This window comes from Canis lupus, chromosome 33 (assembly GCF_011100685.1).
Source record: "Canis lupus familiaris isolate Mischka breed German Shepherd chromosome 33, alternate assembly UU_Cfam_GSD_1.0, whole genome shotgun sequence".
Taxonomy (NCBI): Eukaryota; Metazoa; Chordata; class Mammalia; order Carnivora; family Canidae; genus Canis; species Canis lupus.
Window position 1 is genome coordinate 15924736 of NC_049254.1, and position 18163 is coordinate 15942898.

General features: G+C 36.8%; 1 long non-coding RNA gene across 12 annotated transcripts in view; it reads left to right on the forward strand.

The window, feature by feature from the left end:
- Positions 1-18163, forward strand: part of LOC102155742 — a 291499-nt gene that overhangs the window by 38202 nt on the left and 235134 nt on the right. Inside the window, exon 3 of one of the 12 annotated variants that reach the window (XR_005383280.1) lies at positions 16566-16648. The exons of the other annotated variants lie outside the window; for them this stretch is intronic. This is a non-coding gene — a long non-coding RNA (uncharacterized LOC102155742). Of the gene's footprint in view, positions 1-16565; positions 16649-18163 lie in introns of those variants that run through there. 12 annotated transcript variants of the gene reach the window in all.

Consider the following 18163-nt stretch of genomic DNA (forward strand, 5'->3'; position numbering starts at 1 on the left):
AAAACTGGGACGCCTGGGTGGTTCAGCGGTTGAGCCTTTGGCTCAGAGCATGGTCCTGGGGTCCTGGGATGGAGTCCCACATCGGGCTTCCTGAATGGTGCCTACATCTCCCTCTGCCTATGTCTCTGCATCTCTCTCTTTCTGTGTGTCTCTCATGAATAAAGAGAATCTTTTTAAAAATTGTAAAACAGTTAAAATACAGTGTTCTATTTAGTTTCAGTAGTACAATATAGTAATTCAACAATCCTATATGTTTCTCAATGCTTATCATGAGTAGTGTACTTTTTAATCCCCATCACCTATTTCACCCATGTCCCCACCCCCTCTGGTGGGGTCCATTCTGGTACCTACCAGTTTGTTCTCTATAGTTAAGAGTCTGTTTCTTGGTTTGTCTCTCTCTGTCTCTCTCTCTCTCTCTCCCCCCTCCCTCCCACCCTTTGTTCTTTGGTTTTATTTCCTAAATTACATATATGAGTGAAATCATATGGTATTTGTCTTTCTGTGACTGACTTGTTTTGCTTAGCATGATACAATCCATGTCATTGCAAATGGCAAGATTTCATTCCTTTTGATGGCTGAGTAGTATTCTATCATATATATGGATACCACAGCTTCTTTACCCATTCATCTATCAATGGACACTCGGGCTACTGCCATACTTTAACTATTGTAAATAATGCTGCAGTAAACATAGGAGTACATGTATCCTTTTGAATAGTGTTTTGTATTTTGGAGGTAAATACTCAAGAGTAATTATTGGATCATAGGATTGTTCTATTTTTACTTTTTGAGGAACCTCCATACTGTTTTCCACAGAGGCTATACCAGTTTGCATTCCTACCAATGGTGCACAAGTGTGCCTATTTCTCCACAGCCTCCCCAACACTTGTTGTTTTTTGTATTTTTTTTATTTTGGACATTCTAACCAGTGTGAAGTGATATCTCATTGTAGTTTTAATTTGCATTTCCCTGATTATGAATGATGCTGAGCATTTTTTCGTGTGTCTGTTACCCATCTCTGTGTATTCTTTGGAGACGTGTTTGTTCATGTCTTCTGCCATTTTTAATTGGATTAATTGGATTGTTTTAGTAATGTTGAGTCATATCACTTCTTTATATTTTTTTAAATACTAACCCTTTTTTTGGATATGTCATTTGCAAATACCTGCTTCCATTCAGTAGGTTGTCTTTTAGTTTTGTTGATCACTTTCTTTGCTTTGCAGAATTTTTTTATTTGGATGAAGTCCCTAGTTTATTTTTCTTTTATTTACCTTGCCTCAGGAGACATATCATTACCATTTTTATTCAACTTTGTACTGGAAGTCCTAGCCACAGCTATCAGACAAGAAAGAGAAATAAAAGGCATCAAATTGGTAAAGGAGAAGTAAAACTTTTATGATTTGCAGATGACATGATACTATATATAGAAAACCCCAAAGACTCCATCAAAAAACTACTAGAACTGATAAATGAATTCAGTAAGGTTTGCTTAATTCAGTAAATGTTGCTACAACCAATGTGAGAGAAATTACTTCCTATGCTCTCTTCTGGGATTTTTATGGTTTCAGGTCTTACATTTAGGTCTTTAATCCATTTTGAATTTATTTTTATGTATGGTGTAAGAAGGTGGTCCAATTTTATTCTTTTGCATGTAACTGTCCAGTTTTCCCAACACCATTTATTGAGAAGACTGTCTTTTTTTCATTGTATATTATTTTCTCCTTTGCCAAAGATTAATTGATCATGTAATTGTGGGTTTCTGAGTTTTCTATTCTGTTCTATTGATCAATGTGTCTGTTTTTGTACCAGTACCACATTGTTTTGATTACTATAGCTTTGTAGCATAACTTGAAATCTGTAATTATGATACCTCCAGTTTTTTTTTTCTTTTTTTAGATTGCTTTGGCTATTCAGGGTCTTTTTTGGTTCCATACAAATTTTAGAATTGTTTATTCCAGTTATGTGAAAATGTTAGTATTTTGATAGGGATTGCATTAAATATGTAGATTTCTTTGGGTAGTATAGACATTTTAACAGTATTTGTTCTTCCAACCCATGAATGTAGAATGTAGAATGTCTCATCATTTCTTTGTGTTATCTTCAGTTTCTGCTATCAGTGTTTTATAGGTTTTAGATTACAGGTCTTTCACTTACTTGGTTAAAATTATTCACAAGTATCTTATTATTGTGGTGCAATTATAAATGGGATTGATTCTTTGATTACTCTTTCTGCTGCTTCATTATCAGTGTATAGAAATGCAACAGATTTCTATAAACTGATTTTTTATCCTGAAACCTTACTGAATTCATTTATCAGTTCTAGTATTTTTTTGATGGAGTCTTTGGGGTTTTCTATATATAGTATCATGTCATCTGCAAATCATAAAAGTTTTACTTCTCCTTTACCAATTTGATGCCTTTTATTTCTCTTTCTTGTCTGATAGCTGTGGCTAGGACTTCCAGTACAAAGTTGAATAAAAATGGTAAGAGAAGACATCCTTGTCTTGTTCCTGTCTCTTTCTCTCTCTCTCTCTCTCTCTCTCTCTCTCTCACTATACACACACACACACATACACACACACATACATAGTCAGCCATTAAAAAAGAATGAAACTTTGCCATTTGCAACAAATGGAAGAAATGTAGAGGATATAATGCTCAGCCAAATAAGTCAGTCAGAAAAAGACAAATACCATATGATTCCACTCATGTGAAAATTAAGAAACAAAACAAATGAACAAAAAAGAAAAGACAAACAAAAAAACCCAAGACTCTTAGATATAGAAAACAAACTCAGGGGCATCTGGGTGGCTCGGTCAGTTACGTGGCCGACTCTTGATTTTGGCTTAGGTCATGATCTCAGTGTCATGAAATCAAGCCCTCCATTAGGCTCCACACTCAGCATGGAGTCTATTTGAGATTCTCTCTCTCCTTTCCCTCTGCCCCGCTCCCTTCTTGTGTGCTCTCTCTCTCCCATATAAATAAAATCTTAAAAAAAAAGGAAAGGAAAACAAATTCATAACTGCCAGAGGGAAGGGATATGGATGGGGAGATGGGTGAAATAGGTGGAGGAGATTAAGAGTATATTTATCGTGATGAGCACTAATATGTAGGATTGTTGAATCATGTTGCACACCTGAAACTAATATAACACTTATGTAAATTATACTTGAACAAAAATAAATTATAAAAATTAAAAAATTAGAAATAATTTTAAAAAGGTCAAAGGACCTTAGTAGACATTTCTTCAAAGAAGGTATATGAAGGGCCAACAGGTATATGATAGGATGCTCAAGATCACTAGTTATTAGGGAAATGCAAATTAAAACCACAGTGATCTATCTCCTCACATCTGTTAGAATGGCCATCATCAAAAAGAAAGAGATAAGAAATACTAGTATGGATGTGGAGAAAGAAAATTGTTGTGTACTGTTGGTGGGACTATAAATTGGTAAAGCCACTATGGAAATGGTAGGGAGGTTCTTGAAAAAATTAGAAATGGAACTACCATATAATCTAGCAATTTCACTTCTGGCAACATATCCAAAGGAAATGAAATCTAGCTTGAAAAGATATCTGCAGCCTCATGTCCATAGCAACATTACTTACAATAGTGAAGACATTGAAAGAACCTGAATGAATGGATAAAGAAATTGTGGGATATATATATATATATATATATATATATATATATATACTTGAAAGCAGAGCTTGTGGAGATTTTTTTCAATATTAAGTTTTATTTATCTTTTAAAAAGATTTTATTTATTTATTCATGAGACAGAGACAGAGACACAGGCAGAGGGAGAAGCAGGCTCCATTCAGGGAGCCCGACGTGGGACTTGATCCTGGGTCTCCAGTATCAGGCCTTGAGCTGAAGGTGGCACTAAACCGCTAAGCCACCCAGGCTGCCCCTGTATTTTAAACAAACTACAGGAAAGAAGATTAATTTAAAAAGAAAAATTCCAAAATATAAAAAGTCAAGAATGAATAAGGAAAAATAATCACCAGCTCTCAAATTAGGTATAATTATAATTAATGATGATGATGTTATTATATTCAGAAAGCAGTGATACAGGGAAGCCACACTGGAAAAGACAGCAATCAAGAAGAATTTGAAATTTTGGCTTATCTGTAGAAGTCATATAGTTGTGTACTCTCTGAGCTGATGTGATGATCCTCATAATTTAGAAATACTATCTGTTGTTCTATACCAATGCAAGCAAATGTGCCCTTAGAAAATCAGTGAGCTAAAAATTTAAATTAGATATAATTTTTTAAAAAGATTCTTAAACTTGAAATTATCAACAAAACTTTCTATATCCATTAGAAAGAAACAGTCTGATAATGACTTAGAGTTGGAGGAGACCATTTTGTACAAACTGATATTTCCAATAATATAATCACACCCAGAGAGCTTACTCATCCATGATCACAGGAGCTACTTAGTGAAGGAGTTATTAGGGCTAAATCCTAAGATTCTTATTGCACAGATCAGGGATATTACAATTTTAAAGTAGCGACTTTTAAGAGTTATAAGGTGAAATAAAAGGAACACTTTTCACTTCCCAATAAGAATTGTTTTCCTTTTGAAGCAGTAGTGGTTCTCCTAATTTGTTATCTAAAGATTGATCCTCTCTTGGACTTGCTAGACCTCCTTGTACACAGAGAGGGGAGGTAGTATATCCTAGATGATCTAACATGTTTAGGAATCATATCTATTACTAAAATTGTACAATTTATTTTCAAAGGTCTAGAAAATTCCAGGATATCAAATCATGAGGTAGAGATCTTATGCACAAGGCAATCTATATGATAAAGTTTACAAGATGTCCAGATAGGTAACTACAGAGAGTTAAACTTATACTTTGAGGTTTATCATCTTTGCTATCAAATAAAGTAACACATGCAATGCACTTAGGATAGTACTTGGCATGTAGAAGGTACCATACAAGTGTGTGCCACTGTTGTCATGACACTTAACAATCATCACCTTCATCTTGCTCTCTAATGTTCTCCTTGGTGCCCTGAGCCGGGCATGGCTCCAGAAGATTGGAGAACTTCTAGCATGTACGATGTGTATCTCTAATGTTCAGTATTTTGTCTTCCATACAAAAGTTAGTCAAAGGTTGCTTACTGAATAAATACTGTTGAATACTCTCACAAGGGATGGCTTAACATATCTCTTTCTGTGTATGATAAACCCAAATATGACAACTGTGAATTTAGTCAAATTGCTATAGAATCCTAAAGCAAAGGAAAGTGAGATAAGTGAAGAAGAAAAATTTTACCCTGGGAAAGACCAAAAAAAAATGGAAGAGGATGGAATTTGTTATGAGGTGTATTCTGGCTCCTATCCAGGCTTAGTAGTGGATTCCCAAGATGTTAATGCTCTAATCCCCATAACCTGTGAATATGTTATTTTACATGGTGAAAGGAACTTTGCAGATGAGACTAAGTCAAGAGTCTTGAGATGGGAAGCTTATTTGGATTATCCAGGTTAACTAATGTAATCACAGGGGTCCTTTTAGGAAAGAGGCAGGAGAGTCAGAATTAGAGAGGGAAAAATATAATCATGGAAGCAGAGATCAGGGGAGGAGACAGGATGCTACTCTGTTGGCTTTAGAAATGGAGAAAGGGACCAGGAGGCCAAGAATGTAGCCAAACTAGGAGCTGAAAAAAACAATGCAATGGATTTTGCTCTAGGGCCTCCTCAAGGATACACATCTCCCAACACCTTGATTTTATCCCCATGAAACTGATTTTGGACATCTGACTTCCAAAACTATAATGTAATAAATTTATGTTGTTTTAATATTTGTGGTAACTTTTTAAAGCAGCATTAAAAATCTGAAACAATACAGCATCTCTGTATACTAATACATACTAGATTGTAATGTAAAATTACTAAGCTTTGTGGCTCTTGCATCTGTTAGCTGTGTCCAGCCATTTCATTCTAAGAAAGGGCATTTCTTCTTTCCTTCTTCAGCTTTATTTTTATTTTTTAAAGATTTATTTATTTATTTTAGAGAGTGAGAGAGAGTGAAAGCAGGGAGAGGGAGAAAATCTCGAGCAGACTCCCTGCTGAGTGAGGAACCCCACTTGAGGCTTGCTCAGATCATGACCTGAGCTGAAATTAAGAGTCAGAAGCTTAACTGACTGATCCACGTAGGCACCCCATCCTTCAGCTCTGTTTTAAACATACATTTGTACATGAAACCCAATTCTTCCCAAACTTTATCAGCCTGTGAACACTTTTATAGTCATAGCAGTTGTAGTTCAGGATTCCCTGGTCCTTGTCTTTCCCTTTGCAAAGTTTCCAAGTCTAAACCATGCCCAGGAGTCTCCAGAGGTTGCTTTGCATTTGCTCACCAAACAGTCCATTTCTGCAGGGGGCTACACCACACTCAGGATGCCATCCTACTCTAAGGGGTATTTCCCCAGACACATTTGACCTGCTAGCATATACTGTGCTCTGCTCTAAGTGCCACTGGCCCCTGCTGGATCCAACCACAAAACACTGAATCTTTTAGTGTCACAGTGTGCAGGTCAGTTTTTAAGGAAAAAAAAAAATCTCTCTTCTTAGTACTCTGCACTAAATGAGTCCCAAGGCAGTGCTCTCAATATCCGATAGGGTTTTTAGTGAGACAGTTGCTTCATATTTTATTTAGGCTCCCCCCTGTTATCGATGGGGTCCAAAAGTGAGTTGAAGTTGGGGACATCTGGTAGATAATGTGAATGAATACTCCGTGTTGTAGTCACAATTACCCCTTTCCCTTGAGAAGTATGGTTTTTGTACTGCATCTAACTCCTTTGACTTTGATCCTTCTTCCTTTGGGAAACTTTCTCTCCCAAAAGCTAGCTCACTCGTTTCCCAAATGCATTTGTATTCAGTCTTTTCGCTACATCTAGGAAGTCATGGTTAGCTTTGAATATGGCTTGAAGTCCCTCAGACTTCCTGAAAATCAACTTTTAAGGGGTTTTCTCCATCTGTTCACCAGTTATGACCTAATGTAACTTGGACTCAGCTTGGATTCATCCATACCTCCATTTTTGTGTTTTTGGAAACAGGGATCCAGAATTGTTTCATATGCTATATATTTTTAATGTCCTGGGAGTGACTGTTCAATATGTTTTCTCACGGTGTAAAGCCAGGATTAAAATACCCATCTACCTGAAACGACTGCCGTATAAATAGTTTTGTGTCTGAAAATATAATCTACTTTAAGTCCTCTGATCTGGGTTTTGTTGTCACAATATAAAGAATCCAATTCATCTGTGCATACTGTGTTTGCAAGAGTTGTCATCACCTGCAGGATTTGTAAGAAATGTTTATCCACCCTAAAGAGGAGAGGTGGATTTGAGGTCTGCCCTGATTATGTTGAGCCTAAGTAAATAGCCAGAAATGTTAACTGTAGCAAAGGATGGTTGGTAAATAAGGAATGCTCTCAGTGCTTTCAGTTCTGTATAGCTGAATGAGCTTATTTGAAATGACAATTTCAGCTTTGAACTAATTTGAACTAATTACTATTTAAACGAATAATTTCAACTTTATATTATTGCTTGTGCCTGTTGTGAAAACTTAGGAATGAACAATGGTTATTCCACACTTGGCTCAGAAAAATTGCTATCTTTTCAGGAAGAACATTATGGTCTGGTAACAGCTCTGTCTCTGTATTATTTATCTATTAATGCATAACAAATTTACCCAAATATTACTAGCTTAAAACAACATAAAGTATTTTCGCACACAGTTTCTGGGATCAAGAATCTGGAAGCAGCTGAGCTGGATGGTGCTCAGAGTCTCTCATGAGGTGATCAAACTATTGCTCATGGCACAGTTCATCCTAAGACTTGACTGGGGATGGAAGTTCTACCTCCAAACTCATTCACATGGCTGTTGGCGGAAAGCTTCACTTTCTTGCTACTGAGCCTCTCCTTTGGGGTGATCATGACTTGGAAGCTGGCTTCCAGCAAAATGAGTGAGCATGATGGGAAGTAGGAGGAGAGAGAGAGAACTGACTGTTATGACCTACATTGCTGAATCACATACCATCACTTCCACGTATTATATTCATTAGAAGCAAATCACAAAGTTGAGCCCTCCAACATGAAGGGATATCCAAGGGCATGGATACTAGGAGGTGGGATCATTGGGGGCCCATCTTGGGGGAGTGGCTACCACAGTCACCAACTTGCTAACTGAATGTGAAACATTATGCATCTTGGAGCTTTTGTTTTTTCCTCTTACAAGTTTAGGGATTTTAATAGATAATCTCTGCACCTATTTGGGCTCTCAGAGATGCTAATATGCTAGAGAATGATTATAGAGAAAGGAACTTGGGCAGAAACATACTAGTGAATGGGATAGTTTAGCTTTGGGGCCTTTACCCCATTCCCCAAAGTAACTGCTGAATTTTGTTTTTGTTTTTTTAGTGTCTCAATCATCTTCCAAAGATGCCTTCCAATGGTCAGTAGCAATTGGAATTAAGTTTCACAGATTATTTGACTTATCACCATTCAAGGATCATTTTTCAAATTCCCTCACCTTCCATGAAGGAAACAGGGATACAGAATTGTTTCATATGCTATCACAAGGCACAAAACTAATTATTAGGATTTATCTTTGTACAATATTGTATGCAATAGGACTATTTTTGCTAAGAAAATAAATAAATATCATGTATAGAGAATTACTGTGTGCCACAGCTCTTCTAAATGTTCTTTTAATACTCTCACAATCCTTAATGAGGTAGAACCAAAATGATATGCTTCTGTCGCACATACATGCCATGGTACAGTCAGGTTTGACACCAGACAGTCTGGCCCCAAGACTCAGGCTCTTAGCACCTACACTCTGCTGTGTTGTCACTCACCCAGGGAATTCACACTCCTGATAGATGTGGGGATGGTTCTGGAGTGATTCCACTCTTCTTTAAGTATTAAGACCCCAAGACCCTAGAAGGATAAAGGAGGTGACTACATCATATCTAAACTAGGATTTTGAGTGTACCAGACCTTCTTGAACGTTAGGAAGTTGATGTGAACCCGTTTCTTAATTACATGTCAAACGTAATAATTTTGCATTCCAAAGGCACAAAGTTTCCCTGTTGCTATAGTATCTGTTAGATATGATGATTTCATCTTTTGTCTTTTGTCCAACATGTTAAGAAGGAGCTGGATTTTGTCCAACATGTTAAGAAGGAGCTGGATTTTGGGATAAAATGATGATGGTAGCTAGATTCGGGTTGACAAACACTAGTCTCAGTAAACTTATTTCTCTTGTTTTTGTTTTCAGAGTGAATCACATGCAAGAGAATGCCCAGAATAGTTTACATTGAGGTACACAGGATAACTAAAGCTTCTCTAAAGGCTTTTGGTTTTTTTCCTGTATTTGTTCTGTTTTGTAAATCTATTCAACAATTCAGAGAAAATTCTGAGCATGTTTTCTGGCTGCTTCAGTGAAAACAGTGTAGGGCACATAGCTATATGCTAATGCTTTGAGAAAATAGTCATATGGACTAGAATGTTGACTCTCAGTTTCCTTCATTTTTAATATGATTAATACAAATCAATACTGGGAGTACCACAATTTAGTGTATTGAGTATAACTGGTCAGATAAAATACAGGGCACCCATTTAAATTTACGTTAGAGACAAAGAACAAATATTGAGTTTAAAATGTTTGATATATATTTATACTAAAAAATACCCATTCCTCATCTGAAATTCAAATTTAACTGGGCATCTGCATTTTTACTTGCTGTATCTGGTAAACTTAATTTGGGAGACTTGAGACGACTTGAAAATGTTCTCCGCCCTACTGTTTTGGGGGCTGATGATTTCATTTCTTTGGACTCCACTTTAAAGTGTAACTAAGTAACAGCTGAGCCTTCATATCTTATGAGAAATATTTGCAACTTTGAGGTAAGAGCCCATGTTCCAACTTAGCTCTGCTATTCACTATTTATACAAAAAGGAGCAAAGCACTTAAAATGTCGGTCTCATTGTTTTTCCACTGGAACCATAGAGGTGATATAATACCCACCTCAGAGCATTCTTCTCGGGATCTAATATATCTAAATCCTTTAGGTTCTCCCATATAATAGTCCTGGAATGTATTTTAATTATTGTGTCCATCATTCTTGTTATAAACATAAATGACCTGAATTTCTTTTAAGTCCTTCCTGTTTATGGGTACAAACAGTATTACAATAATAACAATAGTTTGAATTTCATATATTTCTTCCCTAACTGTGTAGTAGAACCAATCTTCTCTCTTGATTCCTTTTCCATTTAATTTTGGAAATCTCAGGGGGTTTTCCACATGTTCCTATAAATCATTTTATTTACTTTTTCCATCTCCAACCTACTTGTTTAAGATTTTGTCTTTTTTAGAGCAGTTCTAGGTTTATAAGAAAGTTGGGAGGAAGGTACAGAGATTTACCACATACTCCCCATCCGCACACATGCATAATATCCTCCATTGTCAACACCACTCACCAGAGTGATACATTTTTTACCAAGGATGAGCCTCTATAGAAGCATCATAATCATCCAAAGTCCATAGTTTACCTTAGAGTTCACTTTTGATGTCATACAGTCATCAAAACCCACAGGTTTGAAAAAATGTATAACATATATCCATTATTATAATATCATAGAGTATTTTCTTGGCCTAAATACTCTCTGTGCTGTGCCTGTTCATCCCTGCCCCCATAGCCAGTGACTGTCTCGTTGTCTCCATAGTTTAGTTTTTGTCCTTTCCAGAATATCATGTAGTTGGAATCATACAATATGCAGCCTTTTCAGATTGACTTCTTTCACTTGGTAATAAGCCTTTATGGTTCCTCCATGGCTTTTCTTGGCTTGACAGCTCAGTTCTTTTTAGCACTGAATAATATTCCGTTGTCTGGATGAATCACAGTTTATTTGTCCATTCACCTGCTAAAGGACATCTTGGTTGCTTCCAACTTGTGTTTTATCTGCTGTCCATGAGGCATTTCAACAATGTTTGTCATTCTTGACGCTGTAGCTTCTAATGTCCTTGAAGTTGCTGATCTTTTTATTCAGGGTATTAATTCCGTGTGCTTCCAAAGCCTCGGGGGGTGGGGGGGTACCAAAGTATACTACATTTGTTCTAGTACTCAGAACCGAGCCAAACCATGTTCTGAGGACTAGTGGGGACAATTCTTCTTAATCCCTTGGTATTTAGAATATCCAATATGCTGATGCTTTGGTTTCAAAATTTCACAGGCCAGACTTACTCATATAAGCCTATCCTACTCTCCTTTTTTCTTCCTTCCCTCCTTTCTTTTCTTTTCATTCTGTAAGAGTGGAGTTTAGGTCCTATTGACGTTGCCCTGAAGTTAAGTTTAACTTACAGTGAAGAACCACATGGTGAACAGCTTTCCCATCCAGAATACCCTACTCCTTTGCCCCACAATCATTTGACTCATCCAGTATTCAGTTGGAAGACTTTAATGTAGTATTCAATGTAGGTATAGAATGGGAGATACCAAAAAGAAGTTCATTAAAAACTCAGAATCTCATAGTATTTATCAAAGAGAAACAGAAAAAGATAGTTGTTTAAAGCTTCAGAAAATGACTTAGGGGAATATTGTACAACAGTGACAGTTGTGCATTTTCTTTTGATCTGTTTTGAGGTGAAGAATATAATCTGTTTATGCTCTTTTTTGGATAGACCTTTGGGTATAAAGTAATAAGAATTACGGAAGTGATATTATGGGAACATGCCAGAACTAGGAATCAAAAAAATGATTTCAGTTAGGTCAAAATCCAAAGTATATTAATGGCCAAATCACCAACCCATGTCCCAGCCAAACAGAACATTCAGGGCATCTGAATGGACCTATTTCCTGCCACTGTTACTGTGCACACTAGTCTCATTTCCTAGAAAACTCTTTTTCACTTATTCTACAATTATCTTATTTTTCTGATGAACCATCTTCCTTCTGTCCAAATGCCCTTTGTCCTCTGAGAGAGACAACCATTTTACAACCTATGCACCCTGCAAACATTTCTTCTATTGCATATGCCACTTGCAATTTTAATGATTTCTTTGCATATTTCTCTCATCTCCTTGAAGGCAGGGACCATCTGCTATCCATTTCTGTGTTCCCATTGTTCCTTTAGTATAGAGCTTGGTGCATAGTATTCCTCAGTAAAAGTAGTGAATTGAACAACGAAAGATCAGTAGCTATAAAGTGAGAAATGTATCCATTATTTCATTCTGTGACATGTATTATTCTCAACTATTAAACATGATTAAAGCTTTAAGGAATTATAAAAAAGGCAACAGAGATGTGAACTATTTGATACATCTTGAATTGAAAGATAGTAATCTTCTGGTTACCTGGGTGCTCATTCCAACATTGATATGTATCTTTTATTTTCTTATCATGCTTAGAGTCCAGATGGATTTTTATTAGTTCATCAAACAATACAATGGGCTTGACTTGTATTTAAATCAGTATAATTAGTTTAATCTTAAAACAAAACAAATGAAATTGATAAATGGGCCTGGATACTTAGTTATGACATTTTAGTGCCTAATAAATTTAAATGAGATAAAAGAGCAATTTACCTCCCTATGATCTGATGTGTAACTTTCTGATAGCAGCAGCTAACGTTATAGACTTTGCCTAGTCTTTTGGGCTTGAGGATGTCAACTTGATCTAGATAAGGTTTCATTTATAGAAAACTTTAGTGGGTTTCATGCCAAAAGCAAATATACTTTTTGTTTCTAGATTAGAAGCCAGTTTGTCATGAATTCCAGTTGGTCTGAAATTTTCTGTTCTTTTTGATGAAGATCTAGTCCAGGTTTTCTGAGAAAGCACTTCTCTTAAAAAAAAAAAAAAAAAAACTGGAAGAATGAGATAATATTAATTATGAACATTTGTTAGGCATCTACACACCAAACGCTGTGAAAGCTGCTTCATACTTAATCCTCACAGCACTCTATGAGATAGGTGTGAATACTCTCACTTTACACCGCTAGTAGCTAGGAAAGGAGTCTGCATCCAGACCCTGTTCTCTTAAAAGCTATTTCAATTAGCTATGGAATGGGCACACATTATTGTTAGAAGTTGTGATTAAAGTTTGCTGGTCGAGTAAATTAAGATTATCTTGTACGAAGAACCCATAATTAATTATGTATAAGGATTGCTTTTGAAAGCTGAGCAAATGCGTTTCCCTCAGGAGCTTAGTCGTTGTAGTCATTCGCGCTATGGCCACAAGGGGGCGTGTGTTAAAGGCAAAGTTGACTGTGCCTTTTTCCGTGGGAAAGTTACCTTGGACACGTGTTCCTTGATTGAGGGTGATGGCTGGGCTTGGAGTTTAACCTTGCTGCATCTTTTCCAGTGTGTTGCAAAGGTCTTCTGATAGTTCTCTGCTCTTTATGCCTAATTGCATCACTGTTCGGCACATTCCACAAAAATAACATGGTTTTCGAAAGGCCGTTTCCAGGGTGGGTACTAAAAACCACCATAATCATCTAACACAATGCAATTCAGTTACTTTTAAATCAGATTCTTTCTTTTTTAGTAGCTCTTTCCTAGAGTTGCTGGCAAGTTCGGTAGAGCTAGAAGAAGATGGATAGATCAAGAGCTTTAGCTCACAGCAAAGGGGAATTTGATCACCAACATAAAATTGAATAAAGAATGCAATCTGGAACCAAATGGCCGAAAATATAGTTTTCATCTACTTAAGATAATTATGCTAAATACACTCATTTAATTTAGTAACTATATTATTGTAACTATGGATTAAAAACATATGCCACAATAAAAGTTTGGGAGAAAACATTATAGAAACATAGGAAATTGACTCGTCATTTAATAAACTTCTAACAAGGAGAAGAATTCATTTAGGCACTGTAGAACTTCAAGGATTTAATGTAATCTCTTCATTATTTGTTTTTGTTTTTGTTTTTTTCATCTGAAGTACTAATGTAGATCATTCCATAGGAGCCTACTGAGGTTTCATCTCTCCATGCATAGTTTTATAAACTGGATAGGGAGAAACAAATAACAAATGATTATTATGAAAATATAGATGTCTGTGTGTATGTATATTCAACATTCTATTTGCAGAGTCTTAATATCTGTAATAGTCCTTGAAGATAGTCCTCTTCCATCATACGTGAACATAATTTATTCATTCAGTGGATATCTATGAAACCTGATCATAGGACGCCTGAGTGGTTCAGTGGTTGAGCATCTGCCTTTGGCTCAGGGCATGATTCTGGAGTCCCAGGATTGAGTCCCACATCAGGCTTCCAAGGAACCTGCTTCTCCCTCTGCCTATGTCTCTGCCTCTGCCTCTCTCTGTATCTCTCATAAATAATTAAATAATTTTTTAAAAAGGCTGAATGTATGTCAGGCTTTATTCTAGGTACTTGGAATCCATTAGTAAATACAATAGCCCCAAATTCCCTCGCTGTGAAACATACAATCTAGTTAAAGAAAAGAAGAGAGGCAGCAAACAACATAATGAATAAGTAAATGACATGGTATGTTAATACAGTTGACCCTTGAATGAGACAATTTTGAACTGCATGGATCCCCTTTACTGTAAATAATACATATAAATACTGTAGTAGTACTGTAAATGTATTTCTCTTCCTTCTGATTTAAAAAAAATATTTATTTATTTATTTATTTATTTATTTATTTATTTATTTTATTTATTTTATTTAGATATGGGGGAGGAGCAGTGGAGGAGAGAGAGAGAGAGAGAAAATCCTCAAGCAGACTCAGCACTGAATGCCCAGCCCAATGTGGAGCTTGACCCCAGGACCTTGAGATCATGACCTGAGTCAAAATTGAGAGCTGGCTACTCAACAGATTGACCCCAGCGATCCTCCTTATGACTTTTTTTTTTTTTGAAATTTTTATTTATTTATTCATGAGAGACAGCGAGAGAGAGAGAGAGAATGAGAGAGAAAGAGAGAGAGAGAGAGAAGCAGAGACCTAGGCAGAGGGAGAAACAGGCTCCATGCCGGGATCCCAGTGTGGGACTCAATCCCGGGTTTCCAGGATCACGCCCTGGGCCGAAGGCAGGCACTAAACTGCTGAGCCACTCAGGCTGCCTTCCTTATGACTTTCTTAATGACATTTTCTTTTCTCAAGTTTACTTTATGGTGAGAATACAGTATACAGTACATATACCCATATAGAATATGTGTTAATCTAGTATTTATGTTATCAGTAGGGCTTCTGGTCAACAGTGGTATATTAGTAGTTAAGTTTTGGGAGAGTCAAGTTATGGTGCGTGGTATGTCACTGCCCATAACACCCTTGTTGTTCAAGATTCAACTTATATAAATGGTACTGAAAAAATAAATCAGGTTAAAGAGGATTAGGACCGCTGGGGAAGAGTACAGTGAGGCCAGACTAGCAAAATTTGAACAAGGACTTGAAGGAGCACAGCATTTACCTTGTAGGCACCTGAAATAGAGGGCCAAACACTCCAGATGAGAGAACAACCAGGGCAAAGAATACCATAGGCAGAAGAACAGGGGTATGACATATTCTGATTCAAGTTACTTAGAAGATTAACTTTTATTTTAATATTACAAATAGACTGTGTGTGTTGGGATGGGATAGGTTTCCTAGAAGAGATGATAGTAGCTCCTATCAGAGAGGTAACAGTGGATTTTGCATGTATTTTCAAAGTTGAGCCAACAGTATCCTGATAGGTTGGATACAGGGTGAAAGACCTCCAAGGTCTCAGTAGCTGGAAGGACGAGGCTCTCTTTAACTGGCAGAGGGAAGATGAGAACTTCATTTATAGGCAGGATGAGTTTGAGATGTTCATTCAGCATCTGAGTGTCAGTTGGATTATCATCGTCTCTTCCCATTAGAGATTCCTGATAGGAATAACCCTCAGCACAAGATAACCCTGTCCCTCCCCCATCCACGACAGAACTTCCTGATCAAAAAGTCCTCCAACAGAACGTAAAGACTGCTAACTCTGGGAAACGAGCTAGGGGTGGTGGAGGGGGAGAAGGACGGGGGGTGGGAGTGAATGGGTGACGGGCACTGGGGGTTATTCTGTATGTTAGTAAATTGAACACCAATAAAAAATAAATTAAAAAAAAAAAGTCCTCCATTCATACCAGCTGGATGAAACTCAGACTGTTTCTTAACACATAGTCCTGATAATAATTCCTGACTGAACTTTGAGAGTAAGATTAACGCAAATGGTTTTCCTGCTAAGCTACATTTAAGGACAACCAAATTCTTCAACCAAATTTTTATCTTCTTATGGTAGCCCAAAGGTTTCTTTTTAATATATACTTTATCAGTATCTACATGGAGATAGACTTGCCACAAAACCCAGGTTATTCTATTTGATCTTGGCATTTCCTCATGGAATGACTATAGCTTTCTCCATTTTGCTAGGATGAGAAGGAGATATGTAGTGTCCTAGAAAGCTGTCTTCAGGCCTGCCTGCCAGCAGATTTTTGTTGACTTTCTTTGTTGCTGTCATCTTTTTCTCTTTAATTAAATTAAAAAATTTATTTTTTTTTTCACTTGTAGGGTAAAAGAAAGTAGAACAGGCATCCTGGATTTTGCCAGGGATGAAGGCATGTCTGATGTGAGAGAAGCCTACCCTCCTGATTTCCTAATAAGAAAACACTTTGTTGGAAGGAGGAGAACAGAGGTCTGATTCCCTTTTGCCAATTAAATCTCTGCATCTTGCGTGTTCTTCCCATTCTTCCCACAGAGCAAACATATTCTCTCTACCATCTACTAGAATTTAACAAAAGATAAGTGAGGGTTCACAGTAAATTTCTTCCCTGGCACCTAGACACCAGAGTAGGGTATTTAAAAAGAAATAATTGATATAAAGTCTAAAGGACATGCTATAAAAATACATCACTTCTACATTTCAAAAGGAGTTTATTAAGTGTGTCCGGACTTTTGTTCAGTTAAAGAAAAATGTTTTACCTTTCTTTGAGGGCAGCAATAATCCATTTGGTAATAAGCGACAAGAAATATATGTACAATTCATGCTGGCTAGTAGATTGTCTTTGTTTGTCTTGCTTGTGGCACATAAACACAGATGTCAGAAGAGAACCCCTTTGTCCATTAATCTGAGGATGGAAAGCTGCTGATACAGCAGCTGGGATGCCTAGATCATCTGTCCACACGCTAGTTCTTTCCTGGTTTATAAAGTAGAGTTGTGGGGGTTTTTTTGTTTGTTTGTTTTTGTTGTTGTTGTTGTATTTTGGTCTGAATATAAATCAATAGAAAGAGAACTTTAGACCTATTTAGAATTCTAACCACTTGCATTAAGATAAAGGTCCTTTGATTATGCAATATTTCCATGAATTTGCTCATTTACTAAGACCACAACTGTCTTCCTTTGCATTATTCTGAATTTATGTGTCTGAAAGAAGGAGCAATATATCTAGAAATAGATTTCCAAATAAGTTAGTCATTCCATTAAAAAAATTAAATATTTTACAGGTACCAAATGCATTTGAGATCCTTTATTGGTAAAAGAATGTTTTAATGGAATTAGCAAATTAAAGCCTAGAAACGCCAGCATACCTCCTCCTCAAACTGCAGCCATGTCAAACTGTAGTGCTTCTCATTAGGGGTTACATGTGCTGTAGAAAATAAAAATGCCACCTTTCCAACTGCAGGAGGACTTGGGGAGTTGATGCCTATGAGATTCAGTGGCTGGCAACATTATTAGGGAGGAAATGATAAGGCATGGGGATGAAAAATGTTCCTAGGCTTAACAGTGAAATATAAAATATTTCTGTTGCTCAACATACTCTAGTTTGATGACTGGTTTTCTACACATATTGTGGAGAAAAGACCAAAACTAAGAAAAGAGGAATCTGAATTCAGTTCTTTTTTTTTTTCAGATTTTATTTTTATTTATTTATTCTTGAGAGACACAGAGAGAGAGAGGCAGAGACATGGGCAGAGGGAGAAGCAGGCTCCCCATTGGGAGCCCGATGCGGGCCTTGATTCCAGGACTCCAGGATCACGCTCTGAGCTGAAGGCAGACGCTCAACCACTGAGCCACCCAGGTGCCCTGTGAATCCAGTTCTATTACATTTGAATTACAAGGCCACGGATTTTTCTGTAAGCATGTCCTGAGTTTACGTGTGTTCAGATAA